This window comes from Candoia aspera, chromosome 5 (genome assembly GCF_035149785.1).
Source record: "Candoia aspera isolate rCanAsp1 chromosome 5, rCanAsp1.hap2, whole genome shotgun sequence".
NCBI lineage: Eukaryota > Metazoa > Chordata > Lepidosauria > Squamata > Boidae > Candoia > Candoia aspera.
In genome coordinates, this window is record NC_086157.1 from 59,819,532 (window position 1) to 59,840,591 (window position 21,060).

The window sequence follows — 21,060 nt, forward strand, 5'->3', positions numbered from 1 at the left end:
GCAGAGTAACAGGAAGACTTTTCACAAATGAGAGAGAGAATGCCTATGCTTTGCTTCCATATTTATGTGGCTGCTAGCCAATCAAATGTCACCTTGCATCAGCCTGCTCTGTCGTTGTCTTGTGACTGTCTTGTGCTGGACATTGCATCAGACATTGCTGGACATTGCACCAGACCATTAGACAGCACTTTTTCTCTGCCTTGCGTTCTTACATTTCCCAGATTGCTTTTCCATGGAAATAACATCCCTGACAAACACTTGCAGTTGAGAAGATAAAATTAGACTTGGCATTTATTTATTTCTATGGCTTTTGGTGTTTTAGTGATGCAACATTTCAGTTTACTGAGGATGCTCAGCCTAAGATGACAATCCCTGATCCTAGGCACTTAATCTGTTGATTGTACATAGATGCATAGGAAATATACCTGGGGTACAGGAAAGTATAAAAAATGGACCTATTCAAAGCATCGAAGGCAATGTACTTAAATGAAAGGAGCTGGTGATACAAACAAATGGATAACTTTTTCCCTGTTTGTACAACATTGAGTTATATTAAAGATAACTGTTAAGACATTATCTGCCAACAAATTACCCTTTTTTCCAAAGGAAGAAATTTTACTTGGGCAGTGTAGTATTCTTATTGTATGGACAATTATTTTTTATGTAAAGTATGATAGTTGCTGTGTTCTGACATTTGTCATTATTTTAGTACATGCCTTAGAATTCTTAATCTTTTCTGCAAGAGAAAGGGAGAGAGGTAGGCATATCAGCATAAATATTAAAAAAATCAGTGAATGCTGTTGCTATTAAAGACATCCCCAATTCTTTCACTGACAGTTGAAATGATGACAAATATCTAGCTTTATACATTTTAATGCTAAGTTTTTAAATTTTAAGTTAGCAACTTATTGTAACTCTTTGAGGATTTCAGAAATGTTAATGTCAGCATTACAAGTTTGGATATTTCCATCACTGCATATCTGTATTGAAGCGAGAGAGAAACAACAGATTCCAATGTCGCTCTGTGAAAGCAAAAGTGTGTTCAATGTCTACATCAGAACGTATCGAATTGGGACCAAGACAGGCTGGTCTTTTATCAGACAGATGCTCTAGTCCAAGGAATGGAAAGCAAACTCATCAATCCAGAACATAAGAGATGAGATGGTGCCACAACAGCAGCCTACAGGGAAGTGAAATGTGCATCTACACGTCAGCACTTTGGAGAGCAAAGGAGAGTTGCCTGATGCTCCATCTCCCTCTTCAGTGAGACAGATAATTATGACAATTTTAGAGGACCCATGTAAACCAAGATACTTTCACTTAGCTGATAATGAAGCACTAGGTTTCATATCCTTCTATCGTTTGACCGTGATAGCCTACAGAGGGCACCAATCCAATGGAATAATTATACTAGCTGTAAAATCTTTTACCTTTTAAAGGGACAATTAAATGCATAAGTATATATTAAAAAGATCATTATCATTAGAAAATGACAGAAATGGCATTTCTTTATAGATTTACAGGTCTGTAAGCATTATAGCTCTACATGCTGTCATAAGGAGATAGCTCACCAAGAACTGATTTTCCTAAAACCCACTTGAAGAGATTCAAAATGGTGTCAGGTTACTGTTAGATATTTACATTTTAATAGTGTGAGCAGAGATTAAAACAAAACAAGCATATATTCCTAACCATCTGTTAATATTTTATTTTGCCACGCTGGATTCAGACTCAGTCAATGACTTCAGAATGATGAAGACCTCACAAACAGATTATGCAACAACAAGAATACTTGTTTTTCATAAGGACAAAAGCCTCTCTGATGCTATTAGCAGTTGTGTGAACAGAACTCATACAATTACAGTTTTTACTCAATAACAGAACTGAGGCAAGGTAACAGGCAGGAGGCACTGTTATGTAGCTGTGAAATAGGGTAATCTTTGCCTATTCACTGCAATGGAAGACATACAGTATTTTCCTCCTCCTGCTTAACTTTGTGATGTCATTTTATAGTTTAATCTGATTGGCTTTCTTATCTATGGATGTAAATATTTATTTGCAGTCTTTTTATTCTCTGTTAATGATTGTTCCCAAAGAACTTACATCGATTCAGACTCACACTCTGTAAAAGCAAGAGACAGGGAGTGGAAGAAAAAGGGACAAGAGAGATCAATTAATTGGTAAGCAGTAAGTTTGAACTAACCTTCCTTTTCTGAAGCTCTTAATGTTATTTGTTCCCCTCAGTTTTGTTTTGCTTTGTTTTTGTTCAAAAATGCAAAATGCATGGTCCGTCAGCATCTCTTTTATGCTCTTCAAGAACTGCTCAGGGAAGGCAGGACCAAAAAACTTTGGCCCTGTTTTGCTCGTCCTGGAACCTGGTCCAAGCCTACTTTAGGAGTGTAACTCTCAACATGCCAAAGACAAAGCCTGATGTAGCCCTTCAGCCAAACAAAGTTATGTGCTGTATTTATTTATCAAATTTATACACTGTATTATCTCACTATATAAGTGACTCTGGGCAGCTTACAAATAAAAGGTCATAAAAACCATTATAAAAACATACCAAGTTAAAAGTGAGAAGCTAAAAGGCGGCGAGTGTCCTCAAGCCACCAACCACCCCCAGGGCTGCCTACCACTATTGGATCCCTTAGCTGATGGATGGGACCAGAATTGCTCTAGGCAATGGAGCCAGGATGTGCTTCCTTTGATTTCTACCATCCCAGGAGAACTGTTAGAAAGGGCTGAGTGTTTTATGTGAGAGTAAGGGGCAAAGCCATTTCCTTGCAGCTCTTGCTTCTTTGACCAATGTCAATACCCAGGCTGGTCTTCCTTTGTCACACTGGCCTTCTTGCAAAGGAAGGCATGCAGGCTTCTAAGGGCCTTCTGTTCTCAGCATATGAATGAAACCCAAGCCAGCCTACCTTCAGATCTTGGGTCCCAGGGCTTCTATCAACAGTGATTGGTTGCATGCTGACATGGCATCAACATCTTACTTATACTATTTTATTGCTCTAGGGGAAAAATGTCATTTTTTAAAATATGAAAATGGTCAAAGCCAAGGATCAAGAAAAAAAGCACTTCTGGACAAAATAGACAGCAACTTTATGCTGCTACAAAATAAATCTAAAACTTTTGATTCAATTTGGGATTGGCAAATCAGCTGCACCCAACTTGCTTTTCTAAAAATGCCCATTTATTCAGAAGATGTTGGCTGATGAAAACTCAGTGCAGTCCTATTTAATATCTGTGTTTTATCAGCTTGTGCACCCTTATTTCAAAGGCATACTGATGCTGATCAGACATGATTTGTTCTTAATCTGGATGAAATTCAGAAACATACCAAACACTTCAATTTAATCTGAAATGATGATAACGTGAATCTTTGTACATCTTTTAATTAAGTTAATTCAAGTCCTATAGTGAGGATAGGCACTCAGTAGATTAATGGTGTCTGTTCCTCAGTTGCTTTGATTCTTCTTGAAATGAGTAATCTATGATATATTTATGGAGGGGAAAGCCTCCTGAGGAATAAGGATCCACCTAAATTTTATTCTCATAGAGGCTCTGAATGCAGATGATCCATTTAACTATCACTCCCACTGAAACTGAAGTTATTCGTTCTTCTGCAGCAGTAATGGCAGTATCTATGCACAAGAAGGAGGCATCAGCAGGTTTGGAGAATTAAGGGGAAGGAAATAAAAGGTACAAAACAAAACAAAGCCACACATCTGATAATGCCTGAGAACAATCAGTAGCCACACAATACTGAGTCACTTGGATAGGAAGAGGGAGGTGCAGTAGAAATTGCCAGCAAAGGGAAAGGCACAGCCAGCAGTGTAGGAGGCTTTAAAATGTCAGCTGTTGTGAGAGCTGAGAGTAGAGAAAAGGCAAGGAGGCAAAGCAGGGTGAGTAGGAAAATGGAAAGTGGATGGTCCTTTCTCTGTTTCTTTCCATTTTCTCCCTTAAGCAAAATGAGAAAAAGAAGACAATGGAAGAAGCAGATATAAAATGTAGAGAGAACCACTCATTGTCTGGAGAGTGAATTTCCAGGCTGACAGTAATAAGTTTTTTGGGGGAAAAAAACACAAAACTTCAGAGGCACAACTGATAGATAGAAGAGAATGGGCAGGGATGTGTCCACCCACATCCACCTACAAATTCCTACTCAGCTTTCACTCGAACAAAATGTTAGAAAATGCCTTTGCTAATGCAAATTCATTTCTTCTATATATTTGTCTAATTTTTTAAAGTACTCTGAGACATTGCCCATCATCTCATTCTGCGACCCAAAGTTTAAAAGGTATTGCTTGAAATAGTACTGCTGTCCATTCTGAGTTAGAGCTCATCCTATTGTGACAACTGGCAAACACTTCGGGTTTCCCAAGATCACACCACCCCAAACAGCAAAACACCATTCTCTGTTAATTTTGGGAGGAAAACCTCCTATATGCTTAACATATTCTTCAATAATAAAAAAGAAAAATCCTTAATCACACCAAAAGGGATAAAATTGGTCCAAATATTCCAACCCCTTCCCTTTGGGTGGTTATTACTTGTCCCTGTACCCCCTAGCCCTCCAAAATAATAAGGCTAATTACATTTACAAACTATTGCAGGAATAAAGTTCTCCTGTCTGTGTCACTGGTGAGAAGGAAGCATTAAACATTTTACTTTAAATATATTTCATAAAGATTAACATACAGTATATGAAGTGATGGGCAGAAAATTTATGTTATCTAACAACCCTTTTAGTTAGCCATCAATCAATATTGGCTAGCATTTTAAAAGGTGATTCTTACCATGGATTAAATCCAAAGCCATTAAAGGAAAAACATTTTTAAAAAAAATAAATGATGCTATTTTAGGAGCAATGTTGAAAAATCCAGAAGGTATGTTAACAAGATCATATTGGAAGAGCTAGATGTTACTCATGGATAACCTTTTTCTACTGCAGCAAGACAATGTCATGCTGCCATTGTGTCATTCTGGCATCCAACAGAGAAATGTGCAGACCAGAATCAGCTGCTTTTCCTTAATGCTAAACAAATGAAATGGCCATTACTATTGTGCACTCATGACTAGGGTATAATCTATTATAAGGTCAATGGTATCAGTAGGGGCAGGTCCAGAGTGCCGCATCTCGAATCAAATTGAATTATTCAGTCAGTCATATCTGACCTTTGGCGAATCCATAAGCCAGCTCTCTTCATGATTTCCGATCTTGTACAGCTCCTTTAAGTTGCTTTATATTTTGGCCTGTGTCTGGTTTGATTACATCCAACCAGCACATTCTTGCATCCTTGTCGTCTTTTGCCACTGACCGTTCCAAGCATAACATCTTTCTCCAACGATGTTGATCTCATGACATGACTGAAGTAACTAAGTCTAAGTTTTGTTGTTATTTCTTCTAGTGACATGTCTGGTTTTATGCGCTTCAACACTTCTTTGTTATCTTTGCAGTCCAAGGGATGTGTAAGAGCCTCCTACAACACCACAGTTCAAAATAATAAATTTTCCTTCTATCCAACTTTTTCATTGTCCAACTTTCACAGCCATATGTAGTTATGGGGAACACAATAGTGTGGACTAGTCTACACTTAGTCATCAAGCTGATATCCTTGTTTTTCCAAATTTGATTCATACTCATCATTGCTGTGTGACTCAGCATGATTCAGCATTTAATTTCTTGGCTGCATTGACCATTTTGATTGACCAGTGATCCTAAAAAGGAGAATTCTTCCATGCATTCCACCTCCTCTCCATCAATTACTGCATTTCAGAGAGCCCCAAATACAATACCATGCAAATGTTTTTGAAAGATCAGTACAGGTTCTCCTTGGCCCCTCTCCTCCCCTGAGCTGAGATTGTCTGTAAAAATGAAACCTCTGGTAGGAAGGAACAAAATAAATGTGCTAAAGTCACTGCCTGCTTAGGTGGGAGCAGAGAAGGCTTGGAGAAACAGTGTGTATGCTGGAAGAGACAAATGGTAATATGGGAAGAATGGTGAAGTGTCTGCAAGAAAACAACCAGGCTCAGAGAGCACCAAAGACTCCACAGTTCAACCCTGAGCTACAGATACTCTCTTTGAAAAACAGTGAGGTTATGCACCCAAAGTAGTGTGTGTGTAGGCTTCAGAGGCCACTGTGCCCAAGACAGCCTCAACTGTATTAACATTACTGCATAGGAAGACCCTGAATATCAATGCTTTAATTTGTGCTCTGCGCTCAAGCAGCATTTGTTTATTGAACTCCTTCCTATTCCTGAAAGCCTCAAAAGCAGACTTGTAAATTACCACTTGCCAAGTCAAGAAAAAATTGCTGTTAAGTAATAAGGTCTCCCCACAAAGCCAGTGACTACTTGAAAATCTTATTTTAAAAGAGCATTGAAAGTTTAAAAAGGAAACCAAACATGTGTCTCCCAGTCAGGTACAGAAAAAAATTAACATTGTGCATTTCTAAGAATGAATTGTGCCTGCCTTAATATTTATGGCAGCTCTTTTCACCCTACCTGGTATCCATCATCCCCACCTATGTAACTGGTCTGGGATGGCTCTTATTTTCAGATTTAGCACCCTTCATCAGACGGTCTTTGGATTACCATTAATAAAGACTTGCTCTCTCTGGTGTATTTAAAGCAACAATTACAGCTTTCAAATAAATGGGACAAATTATTATTTCAGCGTAAAAAAGAAAAGTTAGATAGGTTACAGTTATTTTAATTAACTTATCAGTCCTGTTGATTTTGCTAACTGGTGACCAGCATGATTTCATTGTTTTTCTGTTTCTTTGGAGGACTATTCTTTCCAATCCTGTTTACTGAACTTTTATATTGTTGTTTATTCGTTTAGTCACTTCTGACTCTTAGTGACTTCATGGGCCAGCCCACGCCAGAGCTTCCTGTTGGTCGTCAACACCCCCAGCTCCCCCAGGGACGGGTCCGTCACCTCTAGAATATCATCCATCCATCTTGCCCTTGGTCGGCCCCTCTTCCTTTTGCCCTCCGCTCTCCCTAGCATCAGCACCTTCTCCAGGGTGTCCTGTCTTCTCATTATGTGGCCAAAGTATTTCAGTTTTGCCTTTAATATCATTCCCTCAAGTGATTTATTTCCTGGAGTATGAACTCGTTTGATCTTCTTGCAGTTCAAGGCACTCTCAGAATTTTCCTCCAACACCACAGTTCAAAAGCATTGATCTTCCTTCTCTCAGCCTTCCTTATGGTCCAGCTCTCGCAGCCATATGTTACTACGGGGAACACCATTGCTTTAACTATGTGGGCCTTTGTTGTCAGTGTGATGTCTCTGCTCTTAATTATTTTATCGAGATTTGTCATTGCTTTTCTCCCAAGAATTAAGCGTCTTCTTATTTCCTGACTGCAGTCAGCATCTGCAGTAATCTTTGCACCTAGAAATACAAAGTCTTTCACTGCCTCTACATTTTCTCCCTCTATTTGCCAGTTATCAATCAAGCTGGTTGCCATAATCTTGGTTTTTTTGAGGTTTAGCTGCAAGCCAGCTTTTGCACTTTCTACTTTCACCTTCATCATAAGGCTCCTCAGTTTCTCTTTGCTTTCAGCCATCAAAGTGGCATCATCTGCATATCTGAGATGGTTAATGTTTCTTCCAGTGATTTTAACTCCAGCCTTGGATTCCTCAAGCCCAGCACGTCGCATGATGTGTTCTGCATACAAGTTGAATAGGTAGGGTGAGAGTATACAGCCCTGCCATACTCCTTTCCCAATCTTACACCAGTCCGTTGTTCTGTGGTCTGTTCTTACTGTTGCTACTTGGTCGTTATACAGATTCCTCAGGAGGCAGACAAGATGACTTGGTATCCCCATACCACTAAGAACTTGCCACAATTTGTTATGGTCCACACAGTCAAAGGCTTTAGAATAGTCAATAAAACAGAAATAGATGTTTTTCTGAAACTCCCTGGCTTTTTCCATTATCCAGCGGATATTGGCAATTTGGTCTCTAGTTCCTCTGCCTTTTCTAAACCCAGCTTGTACATCTGGCAATTCTCGCTCCATGAATTGCTGAAGTCTCCCTTGCAGGATCTTGAGCATTACCTTACTGGCATGTCAAATGAGTGCCACTGTTCGATACTTTGAACATTCTTTAGTGTTCCCCTTTTTTTGGTATGGGGATATAAGTTGATTTTTTCCAATCTAATGGCCATTCTTGTGTTTTCCAAATTTGCTGGCATATAGCATGCATTACCTTGACAGCATCATCTTGCAAGATTTTGAACAGTTCAGCTGGGATGCCGTCATCTCCTGCTGCCTTGTTATTAGCAATGCTTCTTAAGGCCCATTCAACCTCACTCTTCAGGATGTCTGGCTCTAGCTCACTGACCACACCATCAAAGCTATCCCCGATATTGTTATCCTTCCTATACAGGTCTTCTGTATATTCTTGCCACCTTTTCTTGATCTCTTCTTCTGTTAGGTCCTTGCCATCTTTGTTTTTGATCATACCCATTTTGGCCTGGAATTTACCTCCGATGTTTCTAATTTTCTGGAAGAGGTCTCTTGTCCTTCCTATTCCATTGTCTTCTTCCACTTCTGTGCATTACTTGTTTAAAAATAGTTCCTTATCTCTTCTGGTAACCTCTGGAATTTTGCATCTAATTGGGCATATCTCCCCCTAATGCTGTTGCCTTTTGCTTTCCTTCTTTCTTGGGCTACTTCTAGTGTCTCAGCAGACAGCCATTTTGCCTTCTTGGTTTTCTCTTTCTTTGGGATGTATTTTGTTGCCGCCTCCTGAACAATGTTGCGAACTTCTGTCCAGAGTTCTTCTGGGACCCTGTCTACTAAGTCCAGTCCCTTAAATCGATTCTTCACCTCCACTGCATATTACTGAGCTCATATCTAGCTGATCTGTGGGTCTTCCCTAATCTCTTTAGTCTGATCCTAAATTGTGTAATAAGAAGTTCATGATCTGAACTGCAGTCAGCTCCAGGTCTTGTTTTTACCGACTGTATAGATGTCCGCCACCTTTGGCTGCAAAGGATGTAGTCAATCTGATTTCGGTGTTGTCCATCTGGTGAAGTCCATGTATAAAGCCGTCTCTTAGGTTGTTGGAAGAGAGTGTTTGCTATGCAGAGTGAGTTGTCTTGGCAAAATTCTAGCAGCCTATGTCCTGCTTCATTTTGTTCTCCCAGGCCATGCTTACCTGTAATTCCAGGTGTCATTTGACTGCCCACCTTAGCATTCCAGTCTCCCGTGATGAAAATAACATCTCTTTTAGGCGTGTTGTCCAGTAGGTGCTGCAGATCCTCATAGAACTGCTCTACTTCAGCTTCTTCAGCATCTGTGGTTGGGGCGTATATTTGGATCGCTGTGATGTTAGATGGCTTGCCCTGAATTCGAATTGAGATCATTCTATCATTTTTTGGATTGTATCCAAGCACTGCTTTAGCCACTTTACTATTAATTATGAAGGCTACTCCATTTCTTCTGTGATCCTCTTGTCCACAGTAGTAGATCTAGTGGTCATTTGATGTGAAGTGGCCCATTCCAGTCCATTTCAGTTCACTGACGCCCAAAATGTCTATCTTTAATCTTGACATATCACCAATAACCACATCCAATTTTCCCTGGCTCATAGATCTTACATTCCAGGTTCCAATGGTGTGTTGATCCTTAGAACATCGGATTTGCCGTTCACCACCAGCACCGTCGGCCGCTAGCCGTCCTTTCGGCTTTGAGCTAGCTGCGTCATCACGTCTGGGGCTAGTTGAACTCATCCTCTGTTCCTCCCCAGTAGCATTTTGACCATCTTCCGACCTGGGGGTCTCATCTTCCAATGATATACCGACATATCTCTGGTTGTACTGATCCATCGAGTTTTCATGGCAAGAATACTGGGGTGTGTTGCCATTACCTTCCCCAGGGATCGCATTTAGTCTGACCTCTCTGTCATGACCTTCCTGTCTTGGGTGGCCCTTCACGGTTTAGCTCATGGCATCACTGAGGTGCTGAAGCTCCAGCACCACGACAAGGTAACGATCCTTTGCTGAAGGAACTTTTATATACACTTGTATATTATAGAACTTTGAAGGAATCTGGGCTGGGTTGCAATAGGGTGCTCCTTAGCCTCATACCATGGAAAGATATTGAAGCATCTACACATACTATTCCTCAGGAAGACAACTCAAGGATTGCAGTAAGAAATTTATCAGAAAATGATTCCCAATTATACATTTATGACTGGACTGTATCCCTATATTATTTGAGTGGTAGGATAACAGACATGGGAACCATAATGCACTGGAAGTATCCTGTCCTGCCTCTGCATAGCCCCATAAGTAAAGCAACCCACAAAATCAATCTACATGGGGGAGTAAGTTTTGCATTTGATAAGATCCTCCTCATCAAGGTACAGATTTCATTTTTTCAAAATGTATACTTGTGATCTCCCAAGAACTGGGTCCATAAATGCTGAGTTATTACTATGATTATCTAAATATCATCATAATGTTTAGAGGGGGATTTGAGTGGTACATATGGATTATCAAATCATACTGTACATTTTATCTGTACAAATATATCTTATGATTAGGAACTCTGCCCCAAATTTCCAATCCTTATTTATCCTATGGCCCATGCACACATAGATAACTTTAGCAGTTCTTCTACAAATGCTCATTCTTTTTTGTATCTAAAGTTTGGCTAGATGATGGACAAGTATCTGAAGTGCAAACAAAAGTATTTGCTCTCCAAGGCAAGTATAGGCAAGTATCTACTATTAGAGCAATTCCAAATTTAATATGGATGGGGGTGTTCAATTTGACTTTTTTCCCCCCTACCATCACTCCTGATCAAATGGTTATTGTATAGGTATTATTTATTCAAATTTTTGCTCTATACTATCCACCTGCAAATGTTCTCTGGACTGTGTACAGTCAGAAAATATTGGGGGAGGAGAAATTTATTTATGTATTAAATTTATACACTGTCCATCTTACTATATAAGTGACTCTAGGTGGCTTACAAAAATATACAAAGTTAAAAAGATGGAGAGAGCATTCTCAACCCACCAACCATCCCCAGGGCTGCATGCAACCATCAGATCCCCATGCTAGGTGGCAGAGCCAGGTCTTAACACTCTTCCAGAAGGCTTGAAGAGTGGAGGCCAACCTCACCTCTGGGGGCAAGATGTTCCACAGGGTGCGGGCAATGGCAGAAAAGGGTCTCCTCCTGGACCCCACCAGTCGGAATTTGTTGGCTGACAGGATTCATAGCATGCCTCTCCTGCCAAACCAGGTGGGACTGATCAAAGTAATTGGGGTAAGCCAGTTCCTTGGGTAACCTGGGGCCATGCCATGAAGGGCTTTAAAGGCCATAGCCAACACCTTGAATTGGACCCAGAAGCAAACCAGCACCCAATGCAGCTCATGCAACAGAGGTGTTACATGTGCAGCCCATGTGCCCATAACTGCCTGCGCTACCTCATTCTGCACCAGTTGCAGCTCCCAGATACTTTTCAAGGGTAGCCCCATGTACAGCATGTTGCAATAATCCATTTGGGAGATGACTAGGGCATGAGTGACTAAGAGAAATTATACTGAAATTAGTTGATTGCCTAGACAGTGGGCATATATTCTTTCTTTTATCCCATTTTATTTTGATCTGGAATTTGCTATAATCAACAAAAATTTCTATACAGGTAAAAAAAAAATTACTTTCCTCAGGAGCAACCATGAGTCTTTACATACCTTTACATGCAAATATTTGCTGGTAGATTCAGCAGGAATAACAATGATGATTAACACCCTTGGAAGACCAGCAGCACATGAATCAAAAAAGGCACAGCACCCTTCTTAGCTGCTAGCTTATTAGTTAGAGTTGTTACACTGTTGGGCCAAAGCTAGAAGTCAATACTAGAGCTCTGTGAGACTTCTCTTACATGCTTTTATATCTGCATTTATTGAGGGAGCATTGATGGTGGAGGATAATGCTTTTTTTTTTCCTTTGGTGCCTTTGAGTCAGTCTTGACTCCTGTGACTGCCTGGACAAATCCTGCAGTTTTCTTGGCAAGGTTTTTCGGAAGTGGTTAGCCATTGCCTGCTTCCTAGGGCTGAGAAAGAATGACTGGCCCAAGGTCAACCAGCTGGCTTCATCCCTAAGAACTCATGGTCTCCTGGTTTCTAGCCTGGTGCCCTAACCACTATGCCGAACCAGCTCTCAATGCAATTTACCAAGCTTTTTTAAGTAGTTCAGATTCATGAGGAAGGTCAGGCATGATACCAAGATTCCGAAAAATATTTTCTTCAGCTGAGATTTAAAATACAGTTCAGTCAAATATTTCTCAGGTTCACTGTTGTTGTTATTTGCCTTAAAGGAATGATTTGTAAGGCAGGCAGCAACCTTTGTTCTCTTCTAATTATTTTTTTCCTGTTATTCACAGCCAGGCTTTCCCCCTTTCTGCTACTTTCAGACAATTCTTTCCTTTCTCTTTAAGGGATTCCAGCCAATTATTAGACTGGAATAGTACAACAAATCAATCAGATTTTGCTTTCGCCATTTAAACTTCAGAATGAGAATAATGTTTCTTATTTGGGTCATATTAGTGATCTTTGCCGAGGGGAGACCACAAAATCACTGTTGTGTCTCTTTCAGCTATTTCATTACATTAAAAAACACTGTACTGCTGTCTCCTTTTTGGTAAGGTTCTAATACAAACTTTAAAAATTTGGGGAGATCTGTTATTTTTCAGAAGAATTACAATATTTGAATTATTATCTATTTATTTTATTGCAATATTTTTATACTGCCACATTCCATAAGGACTCATGGCAATGTAAACCAAAGCCACAGTGACCAATGGAAAAGGAGAAAAAAATCAACAATAACAAAACAGTAAATTCATTAAAACCAACACATCATGTATTCTCAATGTAAGATATTTAGCATCCTAATGTCTAAATAAAGACCTTTCTAAGTTCTTAAAGACCAGGAGTGGTGCCATCGTATATTAGTATGATGTTAAAGTGAGCTGCTTTTAATCTCATGCCCCATGTCTATTTTCTTTCTATGGAGTAGAGTGATTATTTTCTAAGTTTGAATAATGACTATTTATTCTGGTGTTGCAATCCTAATACATACAGAGAATGCCATTTACTGAAATCTGTTACACAGAAGAATGTCCTTAATTTTTACATTAGTGAGTTTTTGAAATAATTTTTCTTTTTTCTGGTCTAAACAAGTCTGATGTAACCTAGCATCATGAATGTAACAGGACTGAGCCAACAGTTGATACCACGAGAGTACATTACTAAGTCTCAGTAAAAATTAGCTTGCAATAAAACACTTTCTAGAGAGTGAGATCCACTAAACGCAGTAGGATTTACTTCTAAAACATACAAATAGGATTGCACTGTTACTAAGATAGGTAGAATTCACCCCTTCCCCCAGTAGTTTCCTAGCTGGTTGCTCCGTTCTAAATTGTGTTGGAAAAAGTAGACTTATGATTACTTTTAGTCTCTGCTTCTAAAGTAAACATCATCTGTCTTTTCTGGAAAAAACATGTTTCAGAATGATTCATTATGGAAATAAGAGAATACATTTTTATTCTTGGCCTCATTCCATCCCCTCTGAAGTGTTACTTACTCTTAGGTGTCCTAGACTTCAGTAGTATTGTGGAGCATTTGTGAATATTTGTCTAGCTCTTGTCCTCTGTTCTAGCAATCTTGGCTTCAAGCGTCTTAATCTTTGAACTCCTTATGTTGATATCCATGTGTTCTTATCACATTAACATAGGAAACTCAGCAACCCTCTGACACTTCTGAGAGCGTGCACGGCATGGAATTCTGCCGTCTCTTTTTTAAACTACAGTACTTGTTTGCCAATGAAATAACAGTCCATGTGAGGTGCAAGGTGGACTCTGCATATAAGTGGTGTGCACATAATTTTTGAGTAGCAGCTTTGGATAAACAGAAGTGTATGTATGCTTATTTCCTTAGAATTATTAAGTGCAATGATTTGTGGAAGTCAATTGGGTATATGAGTTATATTACTATAAGTGTACTTTCTACCTTAACACTGGTGGATTGAAAGCACTGTGGTCAGGTAGATTTGCAACTAGTCGAACAACACTAAACATTGATTGTTAATGGCTTTGAAGAAAACTGGAAGGAAGTATTACGTGGGATCCATTAGAGCTTTGTCTTGCTGTGTGCTATTAAACATCTTTATAAATGACTGCAGTATGGAAAGGACCTGGAAATCTAACCCTATGAGGAATGGTCAGAAGAAATGGGCATGGTAAACCTGCAAAAGATAAGGTTGATGGGAGATAGTATAGCAACACTCCACTATCTAAAAGGCTATCAAGTGCATGGGAGAGCAGGTCTATTCTCTATTGAGTGCAGGGGCCTTGCACTAGGCAGAAAGGAGATGCAGGCTGAATATTAGGAGGAGATTGCTGTTGGTAAGCACTGCCAAGCAACTGAACAGTCTGCCTAGGGGAGTGGGGGAGTCGCCTTCTGTGGCCATCTTCCATCAGGTCTAGATGGCTGCCTGTCAGGGATGGCTATCCCTGTCAATGGATTCCTAAAATGATAGATTTTTGACTTCCCTGTACTACCTGATGTAGAGTGTCAGGCTATATTTTGCCAACACAATGGATTTTTGGACTACTTCACAAATTATGAGCTGTATCTGCCTTTCGGTGTGAAACTTGTCAGGGAATGATGGCCATTGCAGTGCAAAATGTACCTAAACAACTGGCAGAGAAGAGGTTCATACTTCTTTTGCAGACAAAGGCAAATAATTTTAGATACTCTTTAAAATGTAAAATGCGGAAAAATCCTTTGAATGTACCAATCAAAGGCTTTGCTTTGAATTTTAGTTTTCTCCATTTTATTTATCTTGGCTGCTCTATGTGGTTTTGTGGCTGAGTTTTTAATTCGCTAAATCGGGACTGTTGAACCAAGGGGAAAAATCCCATTCAACAAGAAGTGCAGATTTATCTGACACTAGGCTTAATGTATTTGAATTATAATTGGCAAACATTACTGATGACTTAGTTTCTAAGGGGGATAATCTAGGGAAGCATTTAGTATGAAAGCTACTAGAGAGAGAAGTAGACCTTCTCCGTTCCCAAGGGAAGGTGTTCTGTTGCTGGGAATGATGACATAAACTGTCCTTCCTTTCTCTACCTCCTTGCCTAGAATACTGAGATATGAAGTCTCTTAGGGTATCAAGGGTTATGCGAGTTAAAATCTGGCATCCCAGGGAGGGGTTACCATGTCAGAGCAGGCAATTTAAATAAGAAAAATAAAAGTATAAAACAGGCTAAACTTAAACTTTCTTCCTCTCACCATTTTTAAATGATTCCCTGTCACATTGCAATCCAGAATTTATGTAATATTAATATTGGTTCTGAAGTGCATGCGTGCAAGGCAGTGCAATTCAAATATTTCAGGGCTTTTATGGAAGATAAATACATTCTATGTAAATGGTTGGTTGTCAGTTCGCTCCTATGAAGAATAGTGAAGTAACAGCTTGGGGGCATGGATGCACTGATGGGAAAACCTATTTTTCTAAACTATCACCCAAAGATTTGTTACAGCTGCAGTGGTCCTGGAAGTATATGGATCCTCCCTAAACACACACTCATAAAACCCATCACAGTAATAAGTGTTTTGTAGCCACAGAGTAAAATAGAAACAATTTCTTGCCAAGCAGGTTTCCAGAAGCTCTTAATGCTGTGTATATTATAGTCTTCATACTGAATAATCTTTTCTGAAAGGTTGTCCCTACCACCTCACCATGTGAGTCAGATGAGCATTTTGAATTCAGCCTGGATGAATGAGCATGTCAAATGTTTCACTAAAACGGATTGGCCAGGCTCTCTCCGTTGACAGCTTGCTGGGAAAGTCATGTTTTACAGCAGACCATATTTCTTTCATTCATTAGTGTTCCAACTTCCCTCAGGGAAGTTTTTTCATATCTATTTTTCTGCCAAAAAAAAAAAACCCTGTATGTATGGGCTGCCAACTCCCTGCAAGCTGTTCATTCTGAAGCACATTCTAGAGCGCATTTAATGTTTGTTCCAGGTCTGAGCTTCCATTCAGTATTTCAGTGGCATTTCTGACTAGGACCCCTGGACGTTTCTGTTGTCTCAACCCATCAGAAGGTAGTAGTTTGACGAGGACTGTTCTAGAGCCCACCCAAACTACAGAATAGCTATACCTGTTATCAGCTGTACTGGATATCCACCTGAATATTTGGGAACTGCTGCTGTGATGCCTTTATTTTAGCTTTAAACCTGTTTTCTAATAAAAAAAATAGTAACGGTTCATATCAGAGTAGCAATTATTAAAAACCTAAGCAAACAAGTTCAACAATCTTGTTACTGAGGCTGTCTAGATAAGCTTCAGAGGAACTGTACAGTTCCTAGAAATATGGGTAAGATTCATCAGATTCATATACCTTTCAGGATGATGCCCCTTTATGTGGTGAAACAAGCACAGTCCCTTTCCTTCTCTCACAGATAAAAGGTAGTAGACGAGGTAGAGGCTTTTAGCAAAGGAGATGTGTTTTTTGAAGGGCTATTTAACGGTTCTGCGCAGCCTGAATTAAATGAACTGTGCATGCACCTCAATATCTGGGGACTACAAATCCTGCTGTAAAGCCTGTATTTTAGCAGGGATGATTTACCTGTTTAACGAAAGTATATAATTTTCTGTAGATACTAAATCACAGTTTTTCATAAAATGTCACTCCTAGGCGGCAAAACATAGCTATCCTTTTTCTGGCTATCTTGGATGAGAAGAGCACACGTGTGGATCTTGTGTCACTCTGAATATATGTGTACCATAGCCTGCAGTAATAAATTGGTTAACTGAAACTTGAAATGAAAGGTCAGATAAAAACTGGTGTAATTTCCTTTTGCAGTCTCTCTGACCTTTCCTTCTCTTTGTGCTCTTATGAACTTTGATTATCAGAATCTACTGTGAATCTCCCCACTCCTATTAAGGATCAAATATACTGGTTGTCAGGAGGAACTAGAGAAGACATACTTATCAACATTTGTTAACATTTATTAACCTTTAATTTAATATAATCAGCAGGCTCTTGACCGGAAGATGTCCTGGCAAATTGTAATCCCTGTCTGACAAGCTAAGGTTGTGGCCTGGCTCACAATTCTCCCCTGTCCTTTACCACAAATGGCAGCAAATCTTCTGAAAATCAATGAGTGCTAAATTTTGCCTAAGCTGAATACAATCCAGCTAATTATTTTATTGTAAACCACCCAGAGTCCCTCTTTTGGGGGAGATGGGTGGTGGCTAAATTTGATTAATAAATAATAAATAATTAAATAACATATTACTATATTTAAGATAAATTATCACTGGAACACATTCCCATTTTTAAAGGCTTCCCCTCTACCAGTCGAGAAAATGTGGAGAGCTACTCCAGTCAAATGATCAAATATTCTTGCTTGGTGTAAAATAATTCCTGGTGTTTTTTCTCTTGGACTAATGAAAGGAGTGAAAGGCATAGCAGTTTAATATCTACTTTGTTTTAAACCTCCAATTTCATTTTATGGAGGAACTCCATTTCACCTAACCCAACTTGGGGAAAAAAACCTGCTGCTTGCTATTATCAGGATTTGCTGGGATAAAAGAACCATAATAAGAGAAACCATTTTGCTGCTTCTCTTTTTTTCACAGAGCACTGCAACCAGGGAGCAAACTGGTTGGTTTGAAGCAGAGAGGGCATGTGCCAATTGGCTAGCATTCTCAAAGCTCAGCAACTGGTTAGCTGCAGCTGAGCAGTAATTGTCTGAAGCTCTTCTTTGCAAACTCCAGACTCAAGTTTAATGCACGTGGGATCTGTAAATGATGAAAACAATGAGAGAAAACTTAGGCTGCTTTTAAAGTGAGTTGGGGTGGTTTGCTGATAGAATGGTTGGTGATGTGGTAAAGCTCATTGATCTATCACATTCACAAAGGGTTATTTTTAGTCATAGACTTTAAAACCTGTCAGGAACCTGTCAGTTAAAAACACCAAAATTCTTTGCCATAAGAATTTTCTCAGATAATACCATACATTTCAGAATACAATGTTTAATTTCTTTTATACAGGGAAGATCGGATCTTTGAAGATCTTAAAGCACAAAGCCTCCTGGCTTACCTGATTAAAATCTTTTGCAGTGAAATTCTGTTTCTCACAAACCTAGCAAATTGTAAATCATCTCATGTAGACTGGATTACTTAGTGCAACAAAAGAATACTAGAAAAGGCACTGACATAGCATTGCAATTAATTCCAAAAGTTCATCTTCCTGGAAAAGCTCAGCTGAACCAAAGCAACAATACTCTTAGCTAGTCAATGATGCACCTGTTCTCACACAAGTCAATGGATGAATAGATCAATTTGCTTTATACCTGCATTTTTAATGCAGAAACGTCTGTTCTTTTACCAGAGCCAAAGCTGAATAACGTTTTTGTGGTTGAGGGATGCATTTAAATGCTTTTGGACAGGACAAAGTCTTAAACTGAAGATGTAATTTGCAAGAGGAAGGGACTGAATCATATACCTGAACAGGAGTTTCCATTGGTGGGGGGAGATGGAGACATGTTAGATCTTTTCTCTCTACTCTTAACGCTGTTAATCTTACGTTGGGGGCTTATATTTTAGTTTTCTATACTTCCCATCTCAACACTACACCACAAAAGTTTGACCTTTGCATCCGCTGGGTAATTGGAGTGAATTCTCAAGACTGGAAGAGTCTCTGTGGTTGTCTAGTGATTCAGTTCACGTCAGCTTTACATCAAAAATGTAAGAACATTTTATATGGTATGGTTATTACCTGGAAGAACTTATTTTCAAGAATAAATTGAAGGAGAAAAGTTTTAAGCATATTTCCTTCTAAAACTTGATATTTAAGATTTAACTAAATAGTCAAATATTTCTTCAAAGGCTACCCTGAACTGCTGTTACTCACTGTGGAAGTACAAACTCTCCAGATACATCAATGTGTACTAGCAACATTATGTTGTGCATCTATGAATGGTATGAGAAAGAGGTTAAAGAATATAATTGAATTATAATTGAATTTATGGGGTTGCTCATGCTTTTACATTTATTTGTATCCTTGCCATCCACAATTTAAAGATTTTTCAAGAATATTTATTCATAAAGAAACAAGAAATAGTCTAGTCTAGTCTAGTCTAGTTGCACTCATGAAGCCAGACAACTAGCAAAGGAAAGGGTATCAAAGAGAGAACAACTAATTTTTCAAGTAATTAGGCAAGAGTATGCCTCTAAAAATCATTTTTCCTGCTCAGTTAGATCACTGGGCAGAGACCTCCATGGCTTGAATGCCAGAAGAGAGACAGCCCTGACCTATATCATTGCCAGCCATACCTCAGGCATGATCATTGCAGCAGTCATGGAGATCAGAGGAGGCACTTCTGCATGGAGATTTCCTTTCCTGTGCACCCAGCTCTGTATGCTCAAGAGGAACAACTTAATGTAATATCCCTCAGATTTTCCACAGTGATTACGTCAATTAAGCTGTTAGTCTGAAAAGTTTTCAAACTGCTGCCACTGAATTTAGTTGGATATGGATAAGCACACTGAGTTTCACATTATGTTTAATATCACACAAGCTCAGGATTGGGCACATAGCCATTTCTACTTAGCAAGTTGAGGAACACAGTTCCAGGATGCACTTGGAAGGCCAGATTGCACCAGAGATACCACTGGAAATATTCAAAATGTAACATTATAAATCCAAAATTCCAAGATTTTGCTGAATTTCAAAATGCACACAAACTTTTCCTTTGGTTGGTGGGTAAAAAAAGTTGTGCAGTGTAAACATCTTGAAGGAAGGATAAAATATGAATGTGGCCAATACATAAGTAACATAATGGGGAAAATATGCTTTCTGGGTGCTGCTTTGTTGCTGTATTCAGGATAATAGAAGAAACTAAACTTAGATGGTAACTTAACGTAAATGCTTTCTCCCTATTGACAGCAGTGTTGATTGTTCCAGTAGAGTCCTTTCAGGAACTCTCTTCAAAACAAAGTAACAATAGACACATATTTGCTCCGTATTTTTTGAGTCTTCTGCTATTCTAAATTCTGTCACTCTTTCAACTGGAGTCTTCCAATTACGGCAAATTACATGGTAATTTTGGAGCATCAAGCTAAATGTATTATGCTAGCTGTTCACATTAGAAACACAAAAAGGCTTCCAGATTATAATGATGATTAACATCTTATATTATACGCAGGTTAAGTGACATCAGTTTTAAAGATTTTCAGCTTTGCTCAAATTAAAAGCATACCACTTTATTAAAAAAAATGGGTTATGTAGTTATGTTTTTTAAAATGTGTTGCTATTTTTAAAGGGATATTCATGACAGATCTGTGCCTGTTTCTTTCCCCATAAATTTCCCCATAACTAGAAAGGGAGTATCAGGGCTTTATGATGTTCACAGAATTGTATAAAGAGCAGAAACCTGGTAGTGTACAAGAATACAATTCTACCCCACGGGAACAGTATTGTGTCATATCTTGCACCCTTTCTCCAATGATGATGAGTTTACAGATGCTTTGGAATGAAGATTTTGAGGAATGTATCAGTGGTATTGTGGCATCAGCACAATGGCTCTAGCCTCACTTACATCAGATCACAGCACAAATATGATCTGGCAACCTCTTTTTTGTTCCGGCTGTGTTCCCATGCTATTGCCTTCTCCTTGTCTCCAGGGCTGCGAAAGACAGGCATCAACTGCCTTTCAAGATTCCCCCTCCCCAAGTTTGTGAGCAGAGAAATTGAATGGCCAATTTCTCCAAATTCCTTCAGAAGGATACATTTGCGAATTGGCTAATTTTTGAAGGACAGGAGTCCCCCTTAGTTATGTCAGTAGCACTTCTATGTCCTGAAAAGTGCAATAGGAGGAATTCCCTCATGATACCTTCCCCTGAGATTTAATCCAAGTATGGCAAGCCACTGGAGAGATAAGTGTGCAAAGAAAGACAGGACACCCTTGCACCCCCAATAATTTCTCTAAACATGCTTTTTCTTTTAAAGAACTTT

The 21,060-nt window shown here is 39.1% G+C and overlaps 1 protein-coding gene across 2 annotated transcripts in view; it reads right to left on the bottom strand.

The window, feature by feature from the left end:
* PCP4 (Purkinje cell protein 4) overlaps positions 1–21,060 on the bottom strand; it is a 64,050-nt gene that overhangs the window by 15,077 nt on the left and 27,913 nt on the right. Inside the window, exon 1 of one of the 2 annotated variants that reach the window (XR_010068022.1) lies at positions 13,612–13,702. The exons of the other annotated variant lie outside the window; for it this stretch is intronic. The gene's annotated coding sequence lies outside the window, so the exon portion shown is untranslated. Of the gene's footprint in view, positions 1–13,611; positions 13,703–21,060 lie in introns of those variants that run through there. 2 annotated transcript variants of the gene reach the window in all.